Genomic DNA, 27,969 nt, shown 5'->3' with positions numbered 1-27,969 from the left:
GAGCGTCATCTTTTCGACCACCGCAAACACTAACAAACACATACACGCACTCTCTCTCTTTTTCCCACGCAACATTCTAATGATCTAAACCAATAGGGATCCTCTGCTCTGACTCCGCGCATGCTCCTTGGCACTACCACTTCACCTAGGATAACACGCAAATAAAAGTCACTTCTTGCCCCATGACTGCAGTGAGAGTATTATATGGCCGCTAAACACGGGATTTTCGCCACACAGTGCTTCATATTGAAATAAAGGCTAAGCAGGACAGCTAGAATGATGCAGCAATGGAATGCCGCCGAATGCGGGAGGCCCTCTCAATCAGGTGGCAAAAGAAAGAGAAATTCTGCAGCAAAGGAAAGCAAATTGTGCTTCGTGTTATGTGATTAATGGTGAAGTATGTGGCACGTTCTGTGACGGTATTCCCTTGCTACTTTGACATTTAGGTTTAATTATTTTTATTGGATAAATAACAACACACATACCCCCAGCAACAACCCAAACGGGCCAGTGGGGAGAGCTTAAGCTGTAAAAACATCTCCAAAATGAAGTTATAGCCCACAGTGGCTTAAAACGATGCTAAAATCTCTAACTACCTCCCTGGAGTCTCAGGGGAGGGCGTAGGAGAGGAAAAGAAGGGGGTGGAGGTGAAGCCAGAGACAACGCTTCATTTAATTTTATTGGTCTCAACTAGAATTAACTTCCCGTCTCAGAGCCCTCATTCTGACTCCAGCCAAATCAGTGGGGTCTAAACATTGTGACAGGCTCCAGTTCATGCTTTTATCGTCTCATGTCTCCCAGCCGCACCTTGCCTCTTCAGCCCAGTCACCCGCACATCTTTTCCAACACCTCTGCGGCTTCAGTGTGTGTGAGCACACAGCTCAGGCCCCTCTTCTTCAACGCCTCTGCGGCTTCAGTGTGTGTGAGCACACAGCTCAGGCCCCTCTTCTTCAACGCCTCTGCGGCTTCAGTGGGTGTGAGCACACAGCTCCGGCCCCTCTTCTTCAACGCCTCTGCGGCTTCGGTGTGTGTGAGCACACAGCTCAGGCCCCTCTTCTTCAACGCCTCTGCGGCTTCAGTGGGTGTGAGCACACAGCCCCGGCCCCTCTTCTTCAACGCCTCTGCGGCTTCGGTGTGTGTGAGCACACAGCTCCAGCCCCTCCTCTTCAACGCCTCTGCGGCTTCAGTGTGTGTGAGCACACAGCTCAGGCCCCTCTTCTTCAACGCCTCTGCGGCTTCAGTGTGTGTGAGCACACAGCTCAGGCCCCTCTTCAACGCCTCTGCGGCTTCAGTGTGTGTGAGCACACAGCTCAGGCCCCTCTTCTTCAACGCCTCTGCGGCTTCAGTGGGTGTGAGCACACAGCTCCGGCCCCTCTTCTTCAACGCCTCTGCGGCTTCAGTGTGTGTGAGCACACAGCTCAGGCCCCTCTTCTTCAACGCCTCTGCGGCTTCAGTGTGTGTAGAGCACACAGCTCAGGCCCCTCTTCTTCAACGCCTCTGCGGCTTCAGTGTGTGTGAGCACACAGCTCAGGCCCCTCTTCTACGCCTCTGCGGCTTCGGTGTGTGTGAGCACACAGCTCAGGCCCCTCTTCTACGCCTCTGCGGCTTCGGTGTGTGTGAGCACACAGCTCAGGCCCCTCTTCTTCAACGCTCTGCGGCTTCAGTGGGTGTGAGCACACAGCTCCGGCCCCTCTTCTTCAACGCCTCTGCGGCTTCGGTGTGTGTGAGCACACAGCTCCGGCCCTCTTCTTCAACGCCTCTGCGGCTTCAGTGTGTGAGCACACAGCTCAGGCCCCTCTTCTTCAATGCCTCTGCAGCTTCAGTGGGTGTGAGCACACAGCTCCGGCCCCTCTTCTTCAACGCCTCTGCGGCTTCGGTGTGTGTGAGCACACAGCTCCGGCCCCTCTTCTTCAACGCCTCTGCGGCTTCGGTGTGTGTGAGCACACAGCTCAGGCCCCTCTTCTATGCCTCTGCGGCTTCGGTGTGTGTGAGCACACAGCTCAGGCCCCTCTTCTTCAACGCCTCTGCGGCTTCAGTGTGTGAGCACACAGCTCAGGCCCCTCTTCTACGCCTCTGCGGCTTCGGTGTGTGTGAGCACACAGCTCAGGCCCCTCTTCTTCAACGCCTCTGCGGCTTCGGTGTGTGTGAGAACACAGCTCAGGCCCCTCTTCTTCAATGCCTCTGCAGCTTCAGTGTGTGTGAGCACACAGCTCAGGCCCCTCTTCTTCAATGCCTCTGCGGCTTCAGTGTGTGTGAGCACACAGCTCAGGCCCCTCTTCTTCAACGCCTCTGCGGCTTCGGTGTGTGTGAGCACACAGCTCAGGCCCCTCTTCTTCAACGCCTCTGCAGCTTCGGTGTGTGTGAGCACACAGCTCAGGCCCCTCTTCTTCAACGCCTCTGCGGCTTCGGTGTGTGTGAGCACACAGCTCAGGCCCCTCTTCTTCAACGCCTCTGCGGCTTCAGTGTGTGTGAGCACACAGCTCAGGCCCCTCTTCTTCAACGCCTCTGCTTTTCAGTGTGTGAGCACACAGCTCCGGCCCCTCTTCTTCAACGCCTCTGCGGCTTCGGTGTCTTCGGTGTGTGTGAGCACACAGCTCCGGCCCCTCTTGTTCAACACCTCTGCGGCTTCAGTGTGTGTTAGCACACAGCTCCGGCCCCTCTTCTTCAACGCCTCTGCGGCTTCGGTGTCTTCGGTGTGTGTGAGCACACAGCTCCGGCCCCTCTTGTTCAACACCTCTGCGGCTTCAGTGTGTGTGAGCACACAGCTCAGGCCCCTCTTCTTCAACACCTCTGCAGCTTCAGTGTGTGTGAGCACACAGCTCAGGCCCCTCGTCTTCAACGCCTCTGCGGCTTCAGTGTGTGTGAGCACACAGCTCAGGCCCCTCTTCTTCAACGCCTCTGCGGCTTCAGTGTGTGTGAGCACACAGCTCAGGCCCCTCTTCTTCAATGCCTCTGCAGCTTCAGTGTGTGAGCACACAGCTCAGGCCCCTCTTCTTCAACGCCTCTGCTTTTCAGTATGTGAGCACACAGCTCAGGCCCCTCTTCTTCAACGCCTCTGCGGCTTCGGTGTGTGAGAGCACACAGCTCAGGCACCTCTTCTTCAACGCCTCTGCGGCTTCAGTGTGTGAGCACACAGCTCAGGACCCTCTTCTTCAACGCCTCAGAGGCTTCAGTGTGTGTGAGCACACAGCTCAGGCCCCTCTTCTTCAACGCCTCTGCGACTTCAGTGTGTGTGAGCACACAGCTCAGGCCCCTCTTCTTCAATGCCTCTGCTTTTCAGTGTGTGAGCACACAGCTCAGGCCCCTCTTCTTCAACGCCTCTGCGGCTTCGGTGTCTTCGGTGTGTGTGAGCACACAGCTCCGGCCCCTCTTCTTCAACGCCTCTGCGTCTTCGGTGTGTGTGAGCACACAGCTCCGGCCCCTCTTCTTCAACACCTCTGCGGCTTCAGTGTGTGTGAGCACACAGCTCAGGCCCCTCTTCTTCAACGCCTCTGCAGCTTCAGTGTGTGTGAGCACACAGCTCAGGCCCCTCGTCTTCAACGCCTCTGCGGCTTCAGTGTGTGTGAGCACACAGCTCAGGCCCCCCTTCTTCAACGCCTCTGCGGCTTCAGTGTGTGTGAGCACACAGCTCAGGCCCCTCTTCTTCAACGCCTCTGCTTTTCAGTGTGTGAGCACACAGCTCAGGCCCCTCTTCTTCAACGCCTCTGCTTTTCAGTGTGTGAGCACACAGCTCCGGCCCCTCTTCTTCAATGCCTCTGCGGCTTCGGTGTGTGAGAGCACACAGCTCAGGCCCCTCTTCTTCAATGCCTCTGCGTCTTCGGTGTGTGTGAGCACACAGCTCCGGCCCCTCTTCTTCAACGCCTCTGCGTCTTCGGTGTGTGTGAGCACACAGCTCCGGCCCCTCTTCTTCAACGCCTCTGCGGCTTCGGTCTGTGTGAGCACACAGCTCAGGCCCCTCTTCTTCAACGCCTCTGCGGCATCGGTGTGTGAGCACACAGCTCAGGCCCCTCTTCTTCAACGCCTCTGCGGCTTCGGTGTGTGTGAGTACACAGCTCAGGCCCCTCTTCTTCAACGCCTCTGCGGCTTCAGTGTGTGTGAGCACACAGCTCCGGCCCCTCTTCTTCAACGCCTCTGCTTTTCAGTGTGTGAGCACACAGCTCAGGCCACTCTTCTTCAACGCCTCTGCGGCTTCGGTCTGTGTGAGCACACAGCTCAGGACCCTCTTCTTCAACGCCTCTGCGGCTTCGGTGTGTGTGAGCACACAGCTCAGGCCCCTCTTCTACGCCTCTGCGGCTTCGGTGTGTGTGAGAACACAGCTCAGGCCCCTCTTCTTCAACGCCTCTGCAGCTTCAGTGTGTGTGAGCACAGAGCTCAGGCCCCTCTTCTTCAACGCCTCTGCGGCTTCAGTGTGTGTGAGCACACAGCTCAGGCCCCTCTTCTTCAACGCCTCTGCGGCTTCGGTGTGTGTGAGCACACAGCTCAGGCCCCTCTTCTTCAACGCCTCTGCGGCTTCGGTGTGTGTGAGCACACAGCTCAGGCCCCTCTTCTTCAACGCCTCTGCGGCTTCAGTGTGTGTGAGCACACAGCTCCGGCCCCTCTTCTTCACGGCTCTACGGCTTCAAGCAGGGGGAATCTCTCCTCCTCAAGAAATTTGCCAGATCGAAAAATGTGTCAGCAAGGTGTTTGATAGACCGATATGGAAGGGTGAAATGGAGAGCAGGCCGAGCCCACAGTACTAGCTTATGTGGGATGAAAGTGGAGAATCGAGAGCCCCTGTAGTTCACCCAAACGGCATGCAGAAATTCTGGTAATACGAATAAGTGTCTTATTCATAAGCAGCCGTAGGGTGTACCTGTGCATAGGCTTCAGTAGCTTGGAATGTCCCAATTAGATTTTTGTCCCAGTGAGGCATGACTAATGGTCTTGGAGGGACCATATATGTTTCAGGCACTTCAGAAAAAAGCCTCATAACCGAGATTTAAAGAGAGGGTTGGTCATGAAAAAATAAATATGCAGGAAGTGCTGAGAAGTGACCCTTAACTGTGCTCACTGCATGGCCGTGTGGGGCAAACAGCAATACAAACAACACATCAGAAAGCGTGACCTAGAGAGGGTCTACAAACTTTTCCCAGCATAGATAGACTTTGTGGAGGGGGCGTCTGGCTGCAAAACTGACATCTACCAATTCAGACAACAAGTGAAAAGAATTTAGCTGTCACAGCTCAATCTCTATGCAAAAAGGTGTAGATTGTGGAGATTGGGATGCAGGACCCTCCCCTCTGGCTGAGACAGAAGGTCCTCTGGAAGGCATAGTATGATCAGAGGGTAAATGCTCAGGCGCTATCGGTGGCACATTGTCCTACTCCAGTCCAGGGCTATTAAGATGACTTGGGACCAGAATATCATGAATTTCCTGAGAACCAGACGCAGTAATTGCAGTGGTGGGTCCCATAGAAGAACCCTGTGTCCCATCACAGATGGATTGTTTCTTTCAATTACCTTTTTTGAAGGAAATTCCAGTATGCAGAAGCTTTGACACAGTACAATCTTAACGATGAAGAACAACTCTAGCCTGGGCATGCCCCACTGATTGAAGATGCCCTGTTCCTCCTTGGGATGGACCAAACTCATGGTCCACCAGCCAATGTGTGTTTAATTTGTCTGCCCTGTTGTTCAGCGACTGCGCTAGGTGGTCGGCTACTGGAAAGATCTTCTGTTGGTCCAGCCACCTCCAGAGACACAGAGTCGCCCAGCACAAAATCCATTACACCACCCTGCCCTGCTATTTGCAGTACCACATGGTGGCTGTGTCGTCTGTTAGGACCTGTACCAGCCTTCCCTTGATGGTTGGCAAGGAGGCTTTCAGGCCAAAAGCTCTTAAAGGTTGACGTGGAGCTTGCTCTCTGCTGGAGGCCTCTGATCTCCACCTCCTCCAGATGATCCCCCACCCCAGCAGTGGTGGGTCTGTCATACCGTGCAGTCCGGGTGGGGAAGTGCAGTGGCCTGTCACAGGTCAGGTTGGTGCTCATCTGCTACTTCATGAGGTTCTGAGCAGGTTTCTTATGAGATGTGTACTACATCAGAGAGGCAACCCCAGAATTAGGCTGTTAGACCTGTCAGCCCTTTGGGTGGTCCCTCCTCATCATTATTTATTTTGTCCCACTTTTGCCTCAAACCCTGTTTGAATTTTTCCTTTTTGGGAACCACCAGACTTTTTCGTGTTGCTGCAGATTCAGGGAGCCATTTTAGCTACCCCTGAAACTTCTGTCTGAGGGCCTGAAGCACAAAATGGTGGCCTCCTGTGACATCACCAGCATCCACTGGAACCTACCAGCACCTTCCAGAACCTTCCAGGAGATTCCAGAACTGTGTGACAGTTGGAAACCGTTTAGAATGTTGGGAGGATAAGAGAGGCAGTTGGCAGTTGGAGCAGGCAGTTGGCACCTGACTGGTGAAGAGAGAGGAGCACAACAGTGAAGGAGGAAGGAGTGAAGCAGCAGGGGTGGAAACTTGTGCCTGGAGTGGGGTCCATAAACCCACCCTTGATACTTGTCCCTACTGATGGATCCCAGCCTATAGCCCTGTGTGGGAAGAAGTCAGAAGAAAACCATCCTAAGGACCTGGGCAGCAGGAACAGGCCTTAGAACCAAGAAAGCAGCAAGATTCTGACCTGAGAACTGGTTTCCCTGGAGCCTGGCGTCGAGTAGCCGAAGACCTGGAGCCCGAGGTGGAGAAGCGGCGCTGACTGAGGTAGCAGACGTCGTACCCGGAGCCGCCTGAGGTCGTAAGAGGGCGCCGGCGGAGGTCGAGAGGAATACCAAGGGTCGAGGAGGAAGTGAACCGAGGTCGAGCGAGCGGCGTCATCGGAGGAGTGAAGTCCGCCCTCCGGAGTCGTCGGAGACCAAGGTAGAGGAGCACCGGAGGTCGGGAGTGAGGATCGCACTCCGGAGTCGCCCGGAGCCTGTGAGAAGGAGCACCGGAGGTCGGGGGTGAGGATCGCACCCCGGAGTCGCCGGAAGTCGACATCGAGGCCAGGCCAGCCGACGTCATCGGAGCCGAGAGCGCCATCGGACCGGAGCCGCCCGAAGTCGACATCGTGAAGAGACTGCCCGACGCCGTCGAATCGGAGGTCGAGATCGAACCGAGGCCACCGACATCGGACCGGAACCGCCTGCCGGCGTCGTCAAAGAACTGACATTGTGCCGAGGCCGCCGAGACCGAACCGGAACCGCCCCACGGCGTCGACACGACTCCAGCGGCGTCGGAACATCAGAAAAAGGGCAGTAAGTGGAGTAGAGGGCGCCTAAGGCCCTGTGGAGACCTGAGAGACTACTCTAAGGGGCTAGGGAGGTGCTGAAACCCACCTGACTGTGCCTGGGGTGAACTGGGACTAACCTAGAGAGGTTGTGTGGAGAAGGGAAGCCAGGGCATTGGAATTCCCCCCTTTGATCTACCTCAGTTTAGGCCTCAGCCTTTGCCTCAGCCAGGGAGTAGAACCCCCCAAGCCTTCCACACCCTACAAGCTGTGCCTGGGCCAAATCAGCCCTTAAGTATTGGAGTGTCATCTGATTCATGAGTGTTATTGTATACTTCTAATTATTTATTGGGGAAACTGTATTTATTAAATTCTTATCTATTTAATGCTGCACTGTATTTATAGGTCCACAGGACTTGTTGGTGTACAGTATTTATTGGTACAGTATTTATTGGTACAGTATTTATTACCTCAAAGTATTTAATTGTCTGTATATATTGCACTTGTATTTATGCCCTGTTATTTATGATCACCCCTATTTATTTCAGCAAACAGCAAATATTTATTTGACCTGCTCTATTTAAGAATTTGTATATTGTGATTGTTATTTATTTTTCCAATCAGCAACTAAGAGAAAAAGATAAAGAAGAATATTTTCATAATTTTTACGGTGTAGAGTCGTTTTTGGAACGGATGCACGCATGGTTATTGTATGGGTATATTGTATGCTTAGCACTGCGCCTGTTTCCTGACCACTCGAGCCAAGCTACCCCCTTGTGTTGGGAAGGTCCACCGCCACCCTGCGGAGTGGGAGTGGGGCTGTTTCCAACATAAATTGGTGTTCAGCGGTGGGATAGAGCTGTGCCTACATATACTCAACAATAACTGTGGGTAGTCCATAGGCCTACACCGGGAGTTTTCTCAAGAGCGGCCTTCCTAATTGTGGGTTTTTGTTTTTTCCAAATTTACTCTGGTGGTGGGAGGAGGTATTACTAAAGGTACCACCCTACATTGTTACTGCACAAAACCTGTCCTCTAACCTGAGTGGGCAAGATGGAGTTTGTACTAGAAAATCTAGAAACGTACACTGTGGCCCAACTCAGGGAGTTTTGCCAGCGGGAGGGGGTGTACTGTCCCCCAGGAGCAAAGAAGGGTGCACTCCAAACCAGCTTAAGGGCTTGGGGGGAGGCACGCCGAGAAAGCAAGGCTGAGGAGGAAGACAGGGATGGAGAGCCTGACCCCGAGGGGGCTGAGATGTACCAACCTGAGGTGGGGAACCTGTCAGCAGGGCCCAGGACACTTTCTAGGAAGGGCAGCACTGTCTCTAGCGGGGGCTTATCCAGCGTGGAGTTAGCAGATCGGAGAGAGAAAAGACAGCTCACATGGGATTTAGCAAAGCTGGAGAAGGAGAAGGAGGAACAGAGGTTGGCTCATGAGACGGAGAAAGAGAGGATGGCTCATGAGATAAGACTGAAAGAGATAGAGCTTCAGATCTTAAGAATTGGGGCACCAACTGTTCCTACTGGTGGCAGCAAAGACCAAGAAATCACCAGGGAATCCAAACCTTACCTGCCAAAGGACATAGTAGCTAGCTATGGGGCGGGTGACGACATCGCCAAGTGGCTAGCAGCCTATGAGGTCTCGTTGAGGGCCCATGGGGTTCCAGTGAAGTATTGGGGAGGAGGATTGTATAGGTACATGCCTCCAGCTGGTAGGGATGCTTTATTGGCCCTCGAAGAGGATGAGCAGACCCACTACCCCACCATGAAACTGGCGCTCATCAGAAAGTTTGGACTAACACCTGAAAAGTACAGACAGAAGTTCAGGGGCAGTCACAAACTGGGCACACAGAATTGGGTGGACTTCCTGGACTATGCAAAGAAGGCACTGGAAGGTTGGATTCAGGGCAGTGAAGTAAGGAACTACGAGGAGCTGTTTGACCTAGTACTGAAGGAACACCTACTCGAGAAATGTTTCCCTGAACTGCGGCAACACCTGGTGGATAGCAAGCTGACCAGCCCCCGGAAGCTTGCTGAAGAGGCGGACATTTGGGCTAGTACCCGGGTGTCCACAAGGGGGACTGGAGGGGATACTCAAAAGGCCGGACAGGGCGCCCCCCAGAAGAAAGAGGGAGGGGAAAAGAAAAAGGAGTTCTCCAAAGGCCCCCAAAATAACTTCCAAGGGAAGGGAACAGGATTCACCTCTAAGGCTAACCCACCCAGAAACCCTAATCCTGGCCAGAGTCAGCAGCCAAGGGTTGTCCATTGCTATGAGTGCGGTGGCGTTGGACACTATAAAGGAGATCCGAAGTGTCAGAAACGATCACCCCCTCCCACTGGAGGAAAGCCCCCCGGAGTAGCTAGTGTAGTGCTCGGGGAGGAGATGCCCTTAACTAAGGGAAGGGAGTGGGCGGGTGTCACTTTAGTGTCCCTGGGAGAACGGGAGATGGTTCCTAAGATCCAGGTGCCCGCAAATACCGCAAAGTATGGGCAGTGGATCACCATCAACGGCCAAAGAGGGGAGGCTCTGAGAGACACAGGAGCCAGTATGACTATGGTGCGTAGTCAACTGGTGTCTCCAGAGCAGGTAATTCCCGATGTACTCCACCCAGCCGCGATGGCTGACGGCAGAACAGGTCACTATCCAGTGGCCGAGGTTCCCTTTGAATGGGGGGGGGTTGCAGGTTCACTTCGAGTTGCCGTAAGCCCTGCCGTGCCAGTCGATTGTCTGCTGGGCAATGACATGGAGCACAACGCTTGGAAGGAGGTGGAATACCGGACTCACACCGAGATGCTGGGTACACCTGACTGGGCCTGTGTTAGCACAAGGTCCGAGACTACCCGAAGAGGGAGTTCATTCCGGCTGGAGCCTGGAACAAAGGCCCAGCCAGCTGCCAGTCAAGGGAAGAACCGAGGACAGGAGGAGCCTGCCTCGGCGTCTCCACCCCGTAGGACGGATAGGCCACCGGAGGTGGTGGACCAGGAGTCTGCGGAGGGGGACGTTACCAACCTGGAGGACCTACCCATCCCGGCCGAGTGGCACGTGGAGGGAGGCCCGTCCAGGGAGGAATTCTGCCAGGGCCAGAGGGAGTGCCCTACCCTTGAGGGGCTGAGGCGACAGGCCGAAGCCCAGGCAGCAGGGAACGTTGAAGGGAACTACAGTGTTTACTGGGAGGATGGCCTCCTCTACAGTGAACCCAAGGCACCCCTACATGGATCGTCACGAGCCTTGGTAGTTCCTCAACGTTATCGAGCCTTCCTTTTAGAGTTGGCTCACGAGATACCATTGGCAGGACACCTGGGGCAAGACAAGACCTTCGCCCGTCTTGTCCCACACTTTTATTGGCCTCAGATGAAAGTGTCGTCCGATACCTACTGCCGGACATGTGTGTCTTGCCAAGCCAGTGGGAAAACAGGGGTGAAGCTGAAAGCTCCCCTGGAACCACTTCCTGTCGTTAGCACCCCCTTTGAAAGGGTGGGCATCGACATTGTGGGTCCATTAGATCCACCAACTACAGCTGGTCACAGGTTTATCCTGGTTCTGGTGGATCATGCCACACGGTACCCAGAGGCAATACCGCTGAGGACCATAACAGCACCTGTTGTGGCTAGGGCCCTGATGGGAATCTTTACCCGAGTGGGTTTTCCCAAGGAAGTTGTGTCCGACAGGGGGACCAACTTCATGTCAGCATATATGCGGGCAATGTGGAAGGAGTGTGGAGTGACATACCGGTTCACCACTCCTTACCACCCCCAGACCAATGGTCTGGTGGAGAGGTTTAACAAAACCTTGAAGGGCATGATCAGAAGTCTGCCTGAAAGCCTGCGGAGGAAATGGGACGTCCTCCTACCCTGTTTACTTTTCTCCTACAGGGAAGTGCCACAGAAGGGAGTGGGCTTCAGCCCCTTCGAGCTTCTGTATGGGCACCCTGTACGTGGACCTCTTAACCTGGTGAGAGACGGATGGGAAAGAACTCCCAGAAAGCTCCCCCAGGATGTGGTGAGCTACATGCTGGCCTTCCGGAGCCAAATGGCTAAGTTGTGGAAGCAAGCTTCTGACAACTTGGAAGCCAGCCAAGCAGTGATGAAGGCGTGGTATGACCACAACGCTCACCCGGTGGAGTTGGAGCCTGGCCAGAAGGTGTGGGTGATCGAACCAGGAGAGCTTAGTGCCCTCCAGGATCGCTGGTCAGGACCCTTTGAGGTGTTGGAGAAGAAGGGTAAGGCTACCTACTTGGTGGACCTGAAGACCCCTCGTCAGCCCCTGCGGGTGCTGCATGCCAACCGCCTCAAACCCCACCACGAGAGGCCCGAAGTCATCTTGATGATGGTGACTGACGGAGGAGAGGACGTGGAAAGCGAGCCTCTCCCTGATCTGTTTGCGTCTCAGGAAAAGGATGGGTCGGTGGAGGGAGTGATACTCTCCCCATCTCTAACTCCTGAACAGCAGGAGGACTGTCGCCAGGTCCTGGGGCAGTACTCTTCGTTGTTCTCCCTTGTCCCGGGTAGGACTCACCTGTGCGTCCATGACGTGGACACAGGAGACAGCCCACCTGTGAAGTCCAAGATCTACCGGATGTCAGACAAGGTGAAGGTCAGCATTCATAGTGAGGTCACTAAGATGCTGGAGCTAGGAGTGATTGAACCTTCTAGCAGCCCCTGGTCCAGTCCGGTGGTGTTAGTACCAAAAGCTGCACCACCGGGTGCCCAACCAGAACTGAGGTTCTGTGTGGACTACCGGGGACTGAATTCAGTGACAAAAACTGATGCTCATCCGATCCCTAGGGCGGATGAATTGATTGACCGGCTGGGAGCTGCCCAATATCTAAGTACCTTTGACCTTACTTCGGGGTACTGGCAGATCTCTTTGACTGATGGAGCAAGGGAAAGGTCAGCCTTCTCCACGCCCAATGGCCACTACCAGTTCTGTGTGATGCCCTTTGGGCTCAAGAACGCACCTGCCACGTTTCAGCGCCTGGTAAACCAGATCCTCACCGGAATGGAGAGTTTCTCTGCTGCTTATCTGGATGACATAGCCGTCTTCAGTAACAGCTGGGAGGATCACTTGCGTCACCTGCAAGCTGTTCTCCAGGCCCTGAGACAAGCTGGATTGACGATCAAGGCCAGCAAGTGCCAGATCGGGCAGGGGTCGGTAGTGTACCTTGGACACTTGGTGGGTAGGGGAACGGTGCAACCCCTCCAGGCGAAGATCGAGGCCATCATGGCCTGGGAACCCCCCAAGACACAGACTGAGGTCCGAGCATTTTTGGGCCTCACGGGATACTATCGCCGCTTCGTGAAGGGGTACGGTACCATCGTAGCCCCTCTCACGGAGCTCACGTCCAAGAAACAACCTCGACGGGTAGTCTGGACGGAGGCTTGTCAGCAAGCCTTTGAGAAATTGAAGAAAGCCATGTGCGAGGCCCCGGTCTTAAGGGCCCCAGACTTTTCCAAGAAGTTCATTGTCCAGACAGATGCATCAGAACATGGCATTGGGGCGGTGTTATCGCAACTCAACGAAGAGGGTCTGGATCAACCCGTGGTCTTCCTATCCCGGAGACTACTTCCCAGGGAACAGAAGTGGAGTGCAATAGAGCGTGAAGCCTTTGCAGTGGTATGGGCTCTGAAGAAGCTGCGGCCATACCTGTTTGGCTCGCACTTCCTTGTTCAGACCGACCACAGACCCCTTCGTTGGCTGATGCAAATGAAGGGGGAGAATCCCAAGTTGTTGAGGTGGTCTATTTCCCTACAGGGGATGGACTTTCAGGTGGAACATCGGCCTGGAGTGGACCACGCCAATGCAGACGGTCTCTCAAGGTATTTCCGCCTTAGTGATGAGAACTCCCAAGGGGTTGGGTAGCTCTCCCCACTTTCAGCTGGGGGGGACGCGTGTTAGACCTGTCAGCCCTTTGGGTGGTCCCTCCTCATCATTATTTATTTTGTCCCACTTTTGCCTCAAACCCTGTTTGAATTTTTCCTTTTTGGGAACCACCAGACTTTTTCGTGTTGCTGCAGATTCAGGGAGCCATTTTAGCTACCCCTGAAACTTCTGTCTGAGGGCCTGAAGCACAAAATGGTGGCCTCCTGTGACATCACCAGCATCCACTGGAACCTACCAGCACCTTCCAGAACCTTCCAGGAGATTCCAGAACTGTGTGACAGTTGGAAACCGTTTAGAATGTTGGGAGGATAAGAGAGGCAGTTGGCAGTTGGAGCAGGCAGTTGGCACCTGACTGGTGAAGAGAGAGGAGCACAACAGTGAAGGAGGAAGGAGTGAAGCAGCAGGGGTGGAAACTTGTGCCTGGAGTGGGGTCCATAAACCCACCCTTGATACTTGTCCCTACTGATGGATCCCAGCCTATAGCCCTGTGTGGGAAGAAGTCAGAAGAAAACCATCCTAAGGACCTGGGCAGCAGGAACAGGCCTTAGAACCAAGAAAGCAGCAAGATTCTGACCTGAGAACTGGTTTCCCTGGAGCCTGGCGTCGAGTAGCCGAAGACCTGGAGCCCGAGGTGGAGAAGCGGCGCTGACTGAGGTAGCAGACGTCGTACCCGGAGCCGCCTGAGGTCGTAAGAGGGCGCCGGCGGAGGTCGAGAGGAATACCAAGGGTCGAGGAGGAAGTGAACCGAGGTCGAGCGAGCGGCGTCATCGGAGGAGTGAAGTCCGCCCTCCGGAGTCGTCGGAGACCAAGGTAGAGGAGCACCGGAGGTCGGGAGTGAGGATCGCACTCCGGAGTCGCCCGGAGCCTGTGAGAAGGAGCACCGGAGGTCGGGGGTGAGGATCGCACCCCGGAGTCGCCGGAAGTCGACATCGAGGCCAGGCCAGCCGACGTCATCGGAGCCGAGAGCGCCATCGGACCGGAGCCGCCCGAAGTCGACATCGTGAAGAGACTGCCCGACGCCGTCGAATCGGAGGTCGAGATCGAACCGAGGCCACCGACATCGGACCGGAACCGCCTGCCGGCGTCGTCAAAGAACTGACATTGTGCCGAGGCCGCCGAGACCGAACCGGAACCGCCCCACGGCGTCGACACGACTCCAGCGGCGTCGGAACATCAGAAAAAGGGCAGTAAGTGGAGTAGAGGGCGCCTAAGGCCCTGTGGAGACCTGAGAGACTACTCTAAGGGGCTAGGGAGGTGCTGAAACCCACCTGACTGTGCCTGGGGTGAACTGGGACTAACCTAGAGAGGTTGTGTGGAGAAGGGAAGCCAGGGCATTGGAATTCCCCCCTTTGATCTACCTCAGTTTAGGCCTCAGCCTTTGCCTCAGCCAGGGAGTAGAACCCCCCAAGCCTTCCACACCCTACAAGCTGTGCCTGGGCCAAATCAGCCCTTAAGTATTGGAGTGTCATCTGATTCATGAGTGTTATTGTATACTTCTAATTATTTATTGGGGAAACTGTATTTATTAAATTCTTATCTATTTAATGCTGCACTGTATTTATAGGTCCACAGGACTTGTTGGTGTACAGTATTTATTGGTACAGTATTTATTGGTACAGTATTTATTACCTCAAAGTATTTAATTGTCTGTATATATTGCACTTGTATTTATGCCCTGTTATTTATGATCACCCCTATTTATTTCAGCAAACAGCAAATATTTATTTGACCTGCTCTATTTAAGAATTTGTATATTGTGATTGTTATTTATTTTTCCAATCAGCAACTAAGAGAAAAAGATAAAGAAGAATATTTTCATAATTTTTACGGTGTAGAGTCGTTTTTGGAACGGATGCACGCATGGTTATTGTATGGGTATATTGTATGCTTAGCACTGCGCCTGTTTCCTGACCACTCGAGCCAAGCTACCCCCTTGTGTTGGGAAGGTCCACCGCCACCCTGCGGAGTGGGAGTGGGGCTGTTTCCAACATAGGCCCATTGAGACGTCAGGGAATAGTCTGTGTTGGGCTCATGTGGGACTTTGGATTGTTGATGTAAACCTCAAGAAGATCAACAGCCAGTCCATCATCCAGAGCTGGTTTGTGACTGACTGCGACAAGCCCACCATGAGCGGCCAGTCATTTAGGGATGGGAAGTGTGCCAAAGCGGGGCTGCGTATGGCTTAGACCAGCTTGCCCTGATTGTGTCCACAGTGCCTATAGTAACTCAGATGAAGTTGGAAATGGCTTAAGACTTCCAGTCAATAAATTGACTTATTTCTAGAGTAGACAACTGCAGGTCTAATACTTGTTACTCTACAACCTGCTACAGCAAACAGGGCAGTTTCTTCCGTTGGTGGACCAGGTGGTGCGTCCAGCTCTCTCTCTGGTAATGTATCTAGTCTATTGGCATTTTGGAAGTCTAAATACAACCCTCCATCAGTGTAATGAGGGGGAGCAGATTGTGTGCATCCTCTTCATCATTAGCATCATGAGGGACAATGGGAAAGCCTTGGACCGCATTGGAGGCGAATAAGTCATCTATCCTCCCACAGTACTAGAGTTGAGGGAGACACCAAAGCTGATGATCAGGTTGCACAACCACTGGTAGCGCCTTAGCTATTTCATAGTGTGACATAGACCTGGCACGGGTTGATTTCATCTGGGGTAAGAAACCAACATTGCTACTGGATTGATACCAGTGACAGTGGGTTCCACACTGGCTCGGAAGGAATTGCCAGGGACCCTTAGGCTGGAATGGCTTCAGTGTAGGCCCAGAAACAAGCCACGAGGGGGCAGTCAGTGCATGAGGAGGGCCCACCGACAAATGTATAAATGGAGCCTATGTGACTCAGTGGAGCCCGAAGGTGCTGACACTTTCATATCCCTCAATGAGAATTACAGCCCATGAGCTTTTGCAGTGACATCCTGGAGAACGGTTTCCGTGGCAGTGAGTCATGCAGCCAAGGAATTGACTGTGGTGTCTTTAGAGGAGACCTTTGCCGCCACAGCAGAAGTGTTTGTTGCAGGTGGCGGAGGACAGTCGGATCATATCATTCCCCCAGTTTGAGCAGGCACCCCTATCCAACTTGATGCACTGCTCTGCTAGATCCTCCCAGATTTGGATGTAAAAAAGAAAATGACTGTGTACCCTCCTGTTCTGCTTATCAGCCTTGAGGGATATGTTCCCTGTACGCCCATTCCACAACTCGGACTGTGCCCTCGGAATGGCTAGTGCAGAGCACTAGCCTCAGTTCCACTGTACGTGTGTCACCTACAGTCATATGTGGGATCCTTTCCTTTGAGGTGGGAGTGGGATAATTGCAACCCCGCAGGACGCTCTTCTCACCCGAGTCTCCTTGCCTTGTCCTTAACCACAACGCTGGTCTTGACCACCAGCTTCTCAGGATTTCAAACCAGGTCTCCTCTAGGATTTGTTGGGGCCCCTGTGGGGAGTGAGGAGACACTCCTCCTCTTACTGGGAAACTCTGGGCCAGTAGTCTCACCACTACGGCATCAGAGTGTGCCGGCACCATCTTGAATCCTCTGACTCCATGGAGGCCAGGTCTCTCTTGTTCCCTGCAGACTTGAGAGCACCCTCACAACTCCAGCTTCAGGGTGCCAGGGGGAGAACCAGCACCCACCTCTCCTGGTAAGGTCTCCAAACGGCTCCATGATCCGGTGCCAGCCGCCAGGGCCCTCGAGAACAGAGCCATGCCAGAAACAAACACACGTCTGCGCCCAAATGCAGCTGGCTCCGCCCTCCAACCTTTGACATTTAAGCCTACATTGCTGCTAAAGGGATCCTTATGCTCTAGAAATGCATTGGCTTATTAACAAAAAACAATACACATTCAGCAGGTTCTATTCAAAATGTCATTCCACAACAATTAATGATTTTGTCTTGCATGGGAGCACAGGAACACAGCTTTATTAACATTGCCCTTTCTACATCCCAGAGTACAGATTTTTTGCGTAGCATAATAAACACTAATGTCCTCATGAGAAAACAAATCTACATGTACAAATGCCTTAGAATAAATGATGTGTCACTTAATTTGCGGATCTCATTTATGTTTTAAAACTCTTCTTTACATTTGGGTTCACCCTATGTTCTCAATAAATGACCTTAGGAGTATCTCTTTCCATTAAAAAGAGCAGTGAAAAAAAGATTACACATTACATATGTATTATGTACGTGTCTCAATAAGAGGTGCATCAGGAGTCAAGACATCAGACCGTAAAAAGACATTTAACCTGTTCACAATTCTTCTAAACTGCAAGGGCCATCTTGAAACAGCTGTTGAGCTGAGACAGTATATGTGATGCAAACATGAATCTTCTTGAGAAGTGAAACAACCCATTTTCATGCTAAAGGAAAAGTTACTCCTACCCTGTTTGAATTACTTTAAGTAGGTACTTCTTCTCATTTCTGTACTGCAGACTAAACCCCGCCCAGGAGTACTTCAATTGGGGTTTTCAGCACCACCTGGGCAAAACTGATGTTAAATGGTTGAATACAGCAATGAACAGCTGAGAAGGTAGTAGTTCATTTGAGCAAAGTGGGCGGCTTCAATTCATCATTTAAAATAACTTGTGATCCGTTTGGGCTAGAAACAACTTGTGTGTGTTTTTAGTGACTCTCCATACTGTCAATCATTTTTTTTTTAAATCTGTTTTTATTGATTTTTTCAATTACATTTGCATGAGCACGGCTCGCTTCTGTACTGAACCATACATTAGAGCACGTGTTACTGATAGAATTACATAACAAATGCGAGAAGGTAGAGTTTTGCAACAGTTCCTGAAATGCTTGTCGCACCAGTTTGTACGTAAGTCCCATGAGCAGCTCAGACCATGAACATAACAAATTACAGTACAATGCAATTGAACACAGTTACATCAATATGCTGCTTGAGCTCTCCCAACCGGATCCATATGGAGTTCTAAACAGATATCAATGGAACGAAACGGGTAAAAACCCAACAACCTCAATCTAGACCGGTTCCATTATGAGTGTACCTATCTCCGCTACCCTTCTGTTCCCCCTCCCCCATGCCACTGTGCAGTGGCTTAGCTGTTACTCCCAACCATGTGTCTAGTTGCGCTCTCTCATGGTGTCTGTTTTAGGTATTGGTCGTACGTGGAACACTACGATCCTGCTCCACTCCATACTGTCAATCATGACTGTTCGGCCAACAGCTGTGAAGACTGGCAGCGTAGGTTGTTTAAAACAGGAATCAAAACCCCTGAAATAACTGCAGGTGGGCATATGTGTTTGCACTACAGTGCCAGTGTTAGATAGCTTTGGAATGGGTCGCACTGCTGGAATCCTTCAAGGCTCTAGAGTTAGTGATAAGTAAATACTGATGCATACTAGTGAGAGGCCCGACAGAGTACCCTAGACACACGGCAGCTCTAGCCCATCACCAATCCCCAATGGGCAGAAAGGGATGCGTGTCACCCAAGGCAGCACAAACATGGGGCCCGGCGATGGAGCCATATTACCCGAGACTGTTAACTGTTGACCAACATGGTATGTTCACTAACCGATCTACTTGCTACCCGTTAAGCAGCAACAAGACATGTATGCATGGATGAATGTCATGTTATGAGGGACAGGGGAGAGGCTGTTACATTTAAATATTGGTCACCACCACATACTTCTGGGGAATACAATGTTCACTGCCTTGTCTTACATTTGTACCATATGTACTGACAGGAACAGCATGTAAGAAACGAATAGTATGTGCCCATCTGATATGGATGCGGTAATGTCAATAATTTCAAATGCTATGCCTTTTGAGAAGCAAAGTTTTTGGTAAAAAAAAAAACTGCCAATGTTTTAATGAATACATTGTTGTGTTATATATCTCTGTTTACATTACGAAAAGCAATCCGGACTTCAAGTGTTAACGCACATTTACTGATAAGATAAATGTGGAGATATACTAGTTACGATTTGATGCTGCTAGGAGCACAAAACAGATATGGGTAAGTATAGGAAAGATGACCAATTGTACTACAAAAGGATGTTCTTTATGTTTTTATTATAGATTTCGGAAATAAAAATATTATTGAATAAGAAAATAATCCCTACGCACTTGAGTAACAATAAGATACTCCGAGAAGGAAGCGGGATATCATAGTAAAGCAGCTCGGAGGGAGCCATGGGTGCAGACCTCAGGAAGAAAGTTTGGAGACAGCCCTGGCGCTGCTCTTACAACCCTAACTGTGGCCAGCATGCGCTCATTTTTATTTAAATATGTATTTCATACAAGACTGCATACCGGGAGCATTTCACAATTTACAGGAAATAGTAACACTGAAATATATTCAAATTGTCTACAATACTGAAATCAAACATAATAATCAAACATAATACAAAGGCTACTCAGCATGTTGTACAGATTTGTTTATTGTATTATGTCAGGATAAAAGACTAAATCTAATTTGAACACAGCAGATCTTACACATCTGGAGTTTTAACATGTTTCCCTTTACCTATGGCTTTTGTTTACCCTGTCCAACATGTGCAACGTCTTCCGGTATGGATAGGCCTGCCTTTTTCTACAGGAAGAGCTGTCTTGCTGCACAAGTCAAGTGCACACATTCCAAGCAGTCAGGTGTGAGTCTGGATAAGAATACACAAACCATGTATTCTTTCACATCGTCTTTCATTTTTAATTCTTAAACGTTGTGCTAGAGTCGCATAGAATCTTTCCTCTCGGAAAACCCCAACAAAACACCTCAATGTGTCTCTTTACTAATCTGCATTAACCTGACTGCACGGAGTGTTCCTGCACGTGGCTTCATGGAGCTCTGTGATGGTCTCAGAGTGGAAGTTAATGCAATGTAACAAGGGAAGAAGGCCATCAGTTATCTCTTGCTGGCAGGTCATTTTGGGAACAAGAAGTGTGATGTCACTTCCGCCACCCCAGGCATTTTGATGAATCAGCGTCCTTGCTCCAACCTGCAGACAAGCCTTATGCCTACGGTGAGTAGCAGGATGTGATTAGCGCGGAGAGTAGGCTGCAGCAAGGACGTGTGGTAACCAAGGTGCGGGGGGGGGGGATGGGGGGTGTATAGTGCGGACGGGACTCGGGACCCTCCAAATCCTTCAAGGCGCCTTGAGACTGAGCAGTAAGACGCAGTGTTTCCTCTGCAGTCCCTGTGCTCTGTTTGGGGTCACTGCACAAAGCCGAACAGGGGTGTGTGCCCCCATTCACATGTTGTAAGGAATAAAATGCTCTCAATCAGACAATATCTGGAAATTGAAAGACAACCCACAATTCGGTGACGCGATGTCACCCAGCCTCTTGCACGGGCCGTCTTAATATGCACGGGGTCCTGCTAGGGTAGAGTTGCTGAATGTTATTCCTTATAGTGTGTCCACGTGCGGCTCTTCCCGTTCGCCGTCGCCCCTCCTCCCACCCCCGGGTCTGATCGTGGGGTGTGTACACAGTTGTGTTAATGTGTCTCGGCGCTGGCGGTTGTGGGTAAAGCTGTGATTCACAGCTGCCACCAATTCACAAAGAGCCCTTTAGCTGGTGAGAAACGCGTCTTCAAGTGCTCCTGGCGCGGGGGAAAGGGGGGGGGGGGGGCTTAGTGACTGTGCAGGTTCTTTCAAAGGCAACAGGGCTACTCACCCGGAACCCCCAGAGGGAGATTTCCCACAGAGACGTGGGAGATAGACTGCTGATGAGACACCCAGTGAGAGAGGAGAGAAAACAGAGATCGACAGAGAGAAAGAGAGACAAGCAAGGTCTCGCCTTTTGGACCTTTTAAGTGTGTAGCCATGCAGCATATTATGCTGGGTGCTGTTCCGTGTCAATGGTTATTCTGTGACTCTCTACATCTCTACAGGAGCCAGTGAGAGCAGAAAAAGTGTATACAGGAGCCAGTGAGAGCAGAAAGAGAGCATCTCTCCAGTAGGAGCAGAGGGGGGGGATACTGCTTGTGAACCAGTGAGAGTGAAGTTGGGGGACAGGCTGTGTAGAAGCCAGCGGGGGAAAAAAGAATGGAAGAGACTACCCAGGAGCAAGGGGGGCTCAAAGGGAAGAGACTTCACAGGAACCTGCAAGAACAAAACGGAGGGAAGAGGCTGACCACGAGCAAGTGAAAATAGAGAAGGGTGTGAGGGAACTTAGGAGCCAGTGGGAATACAACAGAAAGAAGAGACTACACGGAAACCAGTGAGAGTAGATGGGAGAGACTGCACAGGAGCCAGTGAGAGTGAAGAAAAGGGAACAGACTGCATAGGAGCTATTGAGAAGAGGGGCGAGACTGCACACAGCACAGATAAGATACTATGAGAGGAGAGAGAGCAAAGGGAATAGAGTGCATATGAGTTGGGAAGAACAGAGAAGTGCAATTTGCTTCATGGCACATAACACTGTTTGCACATGTGCAAAGTTTATATCAAGTGTGTAAACATACCCCACCATGGAAAGGCTGCTATTTTCCAACGCACACTGCAACACAGTCATTCCTACACACAAACTAGTACATTGTGCTTTTGCGATGCTTATTCCTAAACAACATTTAGTAAATGTTCACGTTGCTGTGCCTTTGTTTTTGAATTCTGATAAACACGAGTATGTGTCAACTTCACGAGGTATTAAAAGTTCATCTCTGTAGTGAATGGGATGCCCACCATCCTAATCTGAGGGCTACAATACAGGAGTGGGTGTGCGGAAGGAAGGAACGTAGCCAGTGTTCTTCCGGGTGCTGCTCTGTTTCCCAGGTGCTTCTGTTATCCCTGAAATGGAGGCTCTGCTGCTGCTGTCGTTACTCTGCCTGGGTGGATGTGGAGTGGGGGTGGAAGTGACCCGCCCCAGGGGAATTCCACTGTCAAGTGAGTGCGGGGGTCAAACCCCAGCAGGATGGGGGTCAGAAAACCAGGCTTGGGGGAGGGCCAAGCATTGGGTTTTGATGGGGTGCGGGGAGCTAGTTCCCATTGCTGTATGATGAGCCTGTTAATGTCAACTACTAGCTAGATGTGGTCGAGCCAAAATATTAACAGAGAATACCGAGCCAAGGGTCGGCTCTGGCTCCAAGAGCACACCAATCGGAATCTTGAAAATGTTTGGAATGTAATAATCGTGAAATAAACTTATTTTTTGAGTATTGAAATTGCATGTATATAGTGCTTACTACCATGAGAAGGTTTTGTAAAGTGCGAATCATGAACTCATAGTTGAAGGTGCTCATATGTGTGACTATCTGCAACAAGCGCGTGTGCCTCACACTGAAAGTTTTAAAAAAACCAATGAATGCGTGTGAGAGAGAGGGGGAGCAGGAGGTGAGCCCGGGAGTGGTGCGTGCGCAGTCTGCTCTTTTTGGAAGCACATACTCGTGCTTGTGGCACGGCCCTGCGCGCTCCTGCAAGGTGTATGCCGCCACAAACACGAGTATGTGCTTTGAAAAAGAGCAGAACGACGGCTAAAGGTCCTCCTAAGCAGCGCATGCGCGCTACGTAGGCGAGACCTAAAAAAAGGGAGGGCCCGTCAGAGCCCGGAGCAGGCTGGGCTGGGTCACCGCTCTTCGCCTATCACCCCTGACTTAAGGTACTGTACCCCTCTGCCCCCTCGCGGCCTGCTGCCCCTAGGCTACCTGCTGCTCTTGTGCTGCCTTCTGCCTCTGCCCCTGCCCTAGCACTGCCCTCTACCCCTGCACTGCCTGCTGTCCCAGCGCAGACCTCTGGCCCCTGCGCTGCCTGCTTCCCCTGTGCTGCCTGATGTCCCTGCACTGCCTTATGCCCCTGTGCTACCCTCTACCCCTGCGCTGCCAGCAGTCCCTGCACTGCCTGCTGCCCTTGTCCCTGCGTTGCCTGCACGGCCGGACTGGGAACAGCAACCATCCCTAAGAGATTGCTGCTCAATCGGTCCCAGGAGTGAGAGGGAGGCTAGTGAGAAACAAAGCTACCGCTTTTGTTCCAGGAGGCCAATATTGCAGCTCTGCTGCAAAACCGGCCCCCAACAACAAAACTGGCCTCCATGGGAACCCCACCCCCCCGGCACACTGGGAAAAAAACATCCGGTGCCCGCTACAGCCAGTCTCTGCACTGCCTGTTATCCCTGTGCTACCCGCTACCCCTGTCTCTGTACTGCCTGCTGCTCCTGCGCTTGCCTTCTGCCCCTGCACTGCCTGCTCTTGGACCACCCATTAGGATCACTAATGGAGGCCTTGCACAACCAAACTGTGGTTGCATGCAACAGGCACGTCACCAATGCACCGCTGGTTGGACAACACCCAGCGCCAGATCCCCTGGCCTTCCCGCCATTACACCTCCAAGGAACTCCTGGAACTGGACCACAGACGCCGAATCAGCTGCGTCTCCTCCTTCCCACAATCCACTAAAGGACCCTTCTCCTGCCGATACTGTCACTTCTCCTGTGAAACAACCTTCGAAAGATCACACACCACACCTGCCAGCAACTGCTCCATTGTATCCTGCACAGCGCCCACCTGCTCACTCTGCAGACGGGCCACAGAAATCTGGGCGACCATCACCGATCTCTCAATGGATGTTGCCTTCATCTCTCCATGGATGTTGCCTTCAACACAGAAAAGTGGCTCAACCCCTCCTCAAACCCAGACATCATCACTCCGATACAAACATACTGGGTGAGAAAGTGAATGGGGCCACAAGGTGAAGAGAAAGTGGAAATGAGCAAAAGTTGAAGGAAGACAAAAAAGAGATAGTGGCTATGAAGAGATGCCTTAGACAAGCAAAGGCCCAGCCCCAGCCAGGGAGAGAGGGGTATGGAAAAAGGTATGGACGCACATCAAATGGAACAATAGAGTAGCTGGGAAGAGGGAGCGAGGCGGACAGCGAGAAAGACAGAATGAGAGAGACAGGGGAAGAGGAGGCACAAGAAGTTATGGGAAGAAGTGTGAATAGACATATTGGTAAAAGACTGATGTAAGAGACAGAGAATGAGAATGCAGATAAAGGCAGTAGGAGAAATACAGAAAGAGTTAACACAGCGAAAGAGACAGAGGGACATAGGGCATGTATGTGGGGGAAGAGAAATAAGTAGGGGTGGGCGGAAAGTTCTGTAGACTGAGATAAAGGCACAGGGAGAGTGTAGAAAGGCAGATTAAAGGGACATAAGGTATATTCAAGACTAGACAGTCTTGATGTTTGGCGACCCTGAACTTCAACAGAGCCAGTGGTGTGTTTCTGGGGAAATCTATGGGCCCTGGCACTTATTCTTGTACAAATTAGACATTGGATATAAGGCCAGAATCATAAGAGAGACAATGGTGCATGAAGCTATGAAAGGGACAAACATAAAATACTGCACAATTGTATGGTTACACTGTGAAGAACTTTAGAATCTATTGTGGAAACCACACCTTGGTGCTGGAGTATCATAATAATCAGATCATTCACAGGCCAGCTGCTGTATAATAACCTCAACCTGCAACATTCAACTACCAATGTAAAATAAGGCCCAATACTTACACGAGGAAGACAATGTCACAGGAGAGAAGGGCAGGATTAAACGTGAGCTCTTTCTGGATTACCACACCGAGAATCCCATCAGCTCAAATGCTGGATCCTAAAAGAGAGGAGGAAAGGTACAGATTAACACACACACATTCAAGATAAACTCAGAGGCAAGGAGGACAGTTTCTACTTCAGCAAGATCAGGATGGGTGAAAGGGGATGACCATGACATCAGAGAAATGAGTACTTCACGGAAAAGCATGTAGTGCGGCCCGTTGTGCCACTCAGCATGCAGCAGGCATCCAACTGCAGGGAATTATGTTTATCTACTGTAAAGGGCGTAACTTCGTGAACCCCCAAATATATGCATTACTAGCTTAGAAGTTAGATATGGGGGCCCTAAGTCGGGATATGTCTGTGTTGGTTTTTCTTGTCATTCTGTTTTCACTAAGAGGCTTTAACTTGTGCATATTTTGAATCAGGAACTTACATATATATAGTGACCAGTTTTCCACAAAAGTAATCAATCTGCACCAATGTAAGTACTCTATGAATGGATACAAATGCACTACTTTTTAGAATTCACAAACATTGGCAGTAGCAGCTTGGAAAGCTGTGCCAGTCTCATGTGTACAGACATACAACTGGCAATCTAGCACCCAAAAGCTGATGGGAAGAATAATTACAAATTGGCAACCATTCGAGGTAGCATTCCAACTCATTGTTTTTTGCCCACTCTGGCACGCTGGACAGAGTGCCTGATTTAGGGTTTGGCAGAGGAAGTAAAGGCAGGCAGGGTTGTGGAGGACTTTACGTCTGCCACCACGTCTTTACTTCACCTGCCAAATTCAGAGATGCCCGTCAGCCCTATGGACATCTCTATACAATGGCAAGAACGACAGTCATAGTGGTTCCTGTCAATGTAGGAAAAGTTTTACGGATGGCTCCAGCAAACATTTCCAACGTTTTTCATTTTTCCAAAACAAACTCCTAAAATGGTCGTTTTTTTTGTGGGGGAGAGGGGATGAAAAAAAGAATGGTCCCCGTAGCTTGGGGTATTCTCCCATGGTGTAAGGGTCATTTTTTAGGTCTCACCTGACCCAGCGCATGCGCTGGTCTGGCGAGACTTATTGAGAGGGCTCCAAAAAGTGCTACCAGGCCAGCCTAGAGCTACAGTGCATGTGCGCGGGGGCGCGCGCCCCGCTTTACCGCGATTACTTTGCCCCGCTTTACCGCGATTACTTTCACTTTCACGGCCGCTTTGATGTTTGATCGCGATTGCGATCATTTTCACTTTAGTGGCCGCACGGCCGCTTGGCCTAGCCAATAGGTCTCGCTTTTGGGACCTTATAAGTATTTAGTTATGTAACTGTTGCATGGCTAAACACTTATAAGGTCCCAAAGGCGAGACCTGTTGGCTATGCCAATGCTTGTCTTTAATGTTTTTTTTTCTTTTACTGGCCCTCGCCACCAGGATACAGCCGGTGGTGACAGTTAAAAAGAAGCCACCCAGCTATACCTCTGACAGCTCCTACTCCATCAGGTCATCAGGGGATGTTTCACATCCATGGGTTAAGTTTCACTAAATCATTGTCAAATTTGCAGTCTGCACAATGCAAATTCGGGCGGGCAGACCTTGAGTTTGGTGTTCAGGTTGCTTTGTTGCAGCATAGTACCTTGTCCACCAAACTCTAAATCTTCTCCAGAGGCCCACCTAATGCAAATCAGTATTGACCCCAAAGTATTAGATCGCTTTACAACAATTATCATGACGATAACAGACAAACATTAGTTCAGCAAACAGCAGTGTCGTCAGCCGAATCAAGTGAAGGACTAGAGGGGGACATAAAAGAGGAAACTAAAGTAACAGGGTGTAGAAACCATCTTGCGTTGGGCAATTGTTAATCAACTGGACGAGCTGTATGTTGCAGAGATAACCTCTCACTTTGGGTGGTTGCTATCTGATTGGTTGAGGTGTCGATTGAGGAGGAAATTCTTAAGCTGTCTTTTGAAGTTTATAAAGGATGGGTTAGTTCTGCTATATACCGTGATGGAATCCCAGATTTTAGGGGCATTGCCAGAGAAGGAACGTGCCAGGGTTTTAGTTTGCGAGTTCTGGGTGGAATGAGAAGTAGGGTGTTGGGATGGGACGTCCTCTGCATGTCGCAGGAGAGAGTACTTCCCCTGAGTCACTCAAAAGCTACTGTATGGTTTCTAGATCCCTACCTCAGTGAGCATGACTATCATACATGTCCTGTGAGGGTCTCCCTGTTTACATGGATTGAGACCCTAGAGCTTGGCTCTGAGGTTGAGGGGGCATACCTAGTGCACCCCTATTTTTCAGAGAGTGGCTACTGCCCTCTCTACCCAGGCTGTGGTAGATTGACAGTGGTGGCAGCAATAAATCTATTGTCAGGAGGGGTGAGTCACTAGCCACCCTCCTGATCAAGTCTGTGCAGTCTGTCTCTTGCCTTGGGTCCTGTTGCCTTTGTCTACCTGACATGTGTTTGAGAGGCAGTGGGTGTACTGGGGAAGAATGGTGAGTTGAGCCAGTGTGTGGAATGCAAGCTGTTCTGCTGGACATCCCAGCAAGGAAATTGCAGACAGCTGCGCAAGGAGGAAAGGAAGCTTACAGCACATCAAGGGAGCTGGTGTGGAAAGGAAGCTTACAGCACATCAAGAGAGCTGGTGTGGAGAGGAAGCTTGCAGCACATCAAGGGAGCTGGTGTGGAAAGGAAGCTTACAGCACATCAAGAGAGCTGGTGTGGAAAGGAAGCTTGTAGCTTGTAGCACATCAAGGGAGTTGGTGTGGAAAGGAAGCTTGTAGGACATCAAGGGAGCCAGAGAGAGGGAAGCTTGATTCTAGTCCTTGAAGGTGATATCAAATCCCCTCTAAGCTCCTCCCTTGCGCTGTGGGAGCCTGTACAAGCAGTAGCTTGGACTAGAGGCCAGTGAAACAGGTCCCCACCTTTCTTTTTGTGATAGTTGGGGGTATCAGGGTGAACTCTTTCCAGCCACTGCCCTCCTACAGCTAGCCAGTGGCTACTGGACTAGTGGGACTCCAGTAAACTGTGCCAAGACATCAGGCACCTGTGATCAGATCCCTGACACCACTAGAGCACAGGAGGGCACTTCTGTTGCTTTGGGTGGGGGTTATGGGGCTGATCAAGAACATTTGACTTCACATCATATGCTGAAATTATATCCTTTCAATCCAAAGATTGGTATTAAGGCTCTAGTGAATGAGAGCAACCCTGTGAAACATGGTCTGTAATATGCAATAATAATTGTGTGTTTTCATGTTAACTGTGTTTTTATAGTGTTTAGCATCTAGGCGCTATAATACTGTTTGGGGTCAGAACTCTGGCCCAGAGGGT

General features: G+C 51.1%; 1 protein-coding gene across 3 annotated transcripts in view; it reads right to left on the bottom strand.

Annotated features, from left to right (window-relative positions):
* Window positions 1-27,969, bottom strand: part of RBFOX3 (RNA binding fox-1 homolog 3) — a 2,040,484-nt gene that overhangs the window by 964,485 nt on the left and 1,048,030 nt on the right. For all 3 annotated transcript variants that reach the window (XM_085617449.1, XM_085617452.1, XM_085617453.1), the window contains one exon: window positions 24,608-24,704. The gene's annotated coding sequence lies outside the window, so the exon portion shown is untranslated. The remainder of the gene's footprint in view (window positions 1-24,607; window positions 24,705-27,969) is intronic.

This window comes from Triturus cristatus, chromosome 7, assembly GCF_964204655.1.
Source record: "Triturus cristatus chromosome 7, aTriCri1.1, whole genome shotgun sequence".
In the NCBI taxonomy this organism is placed as follows: Eukaryota; Metazoa; Chordata; class Amphibia; order Caudata; family Salamandridae; genus Triturus; species Triturus cristatus.
This window is presented reverse-complemented; position numbering and strand designations above follow the sequence as displayed.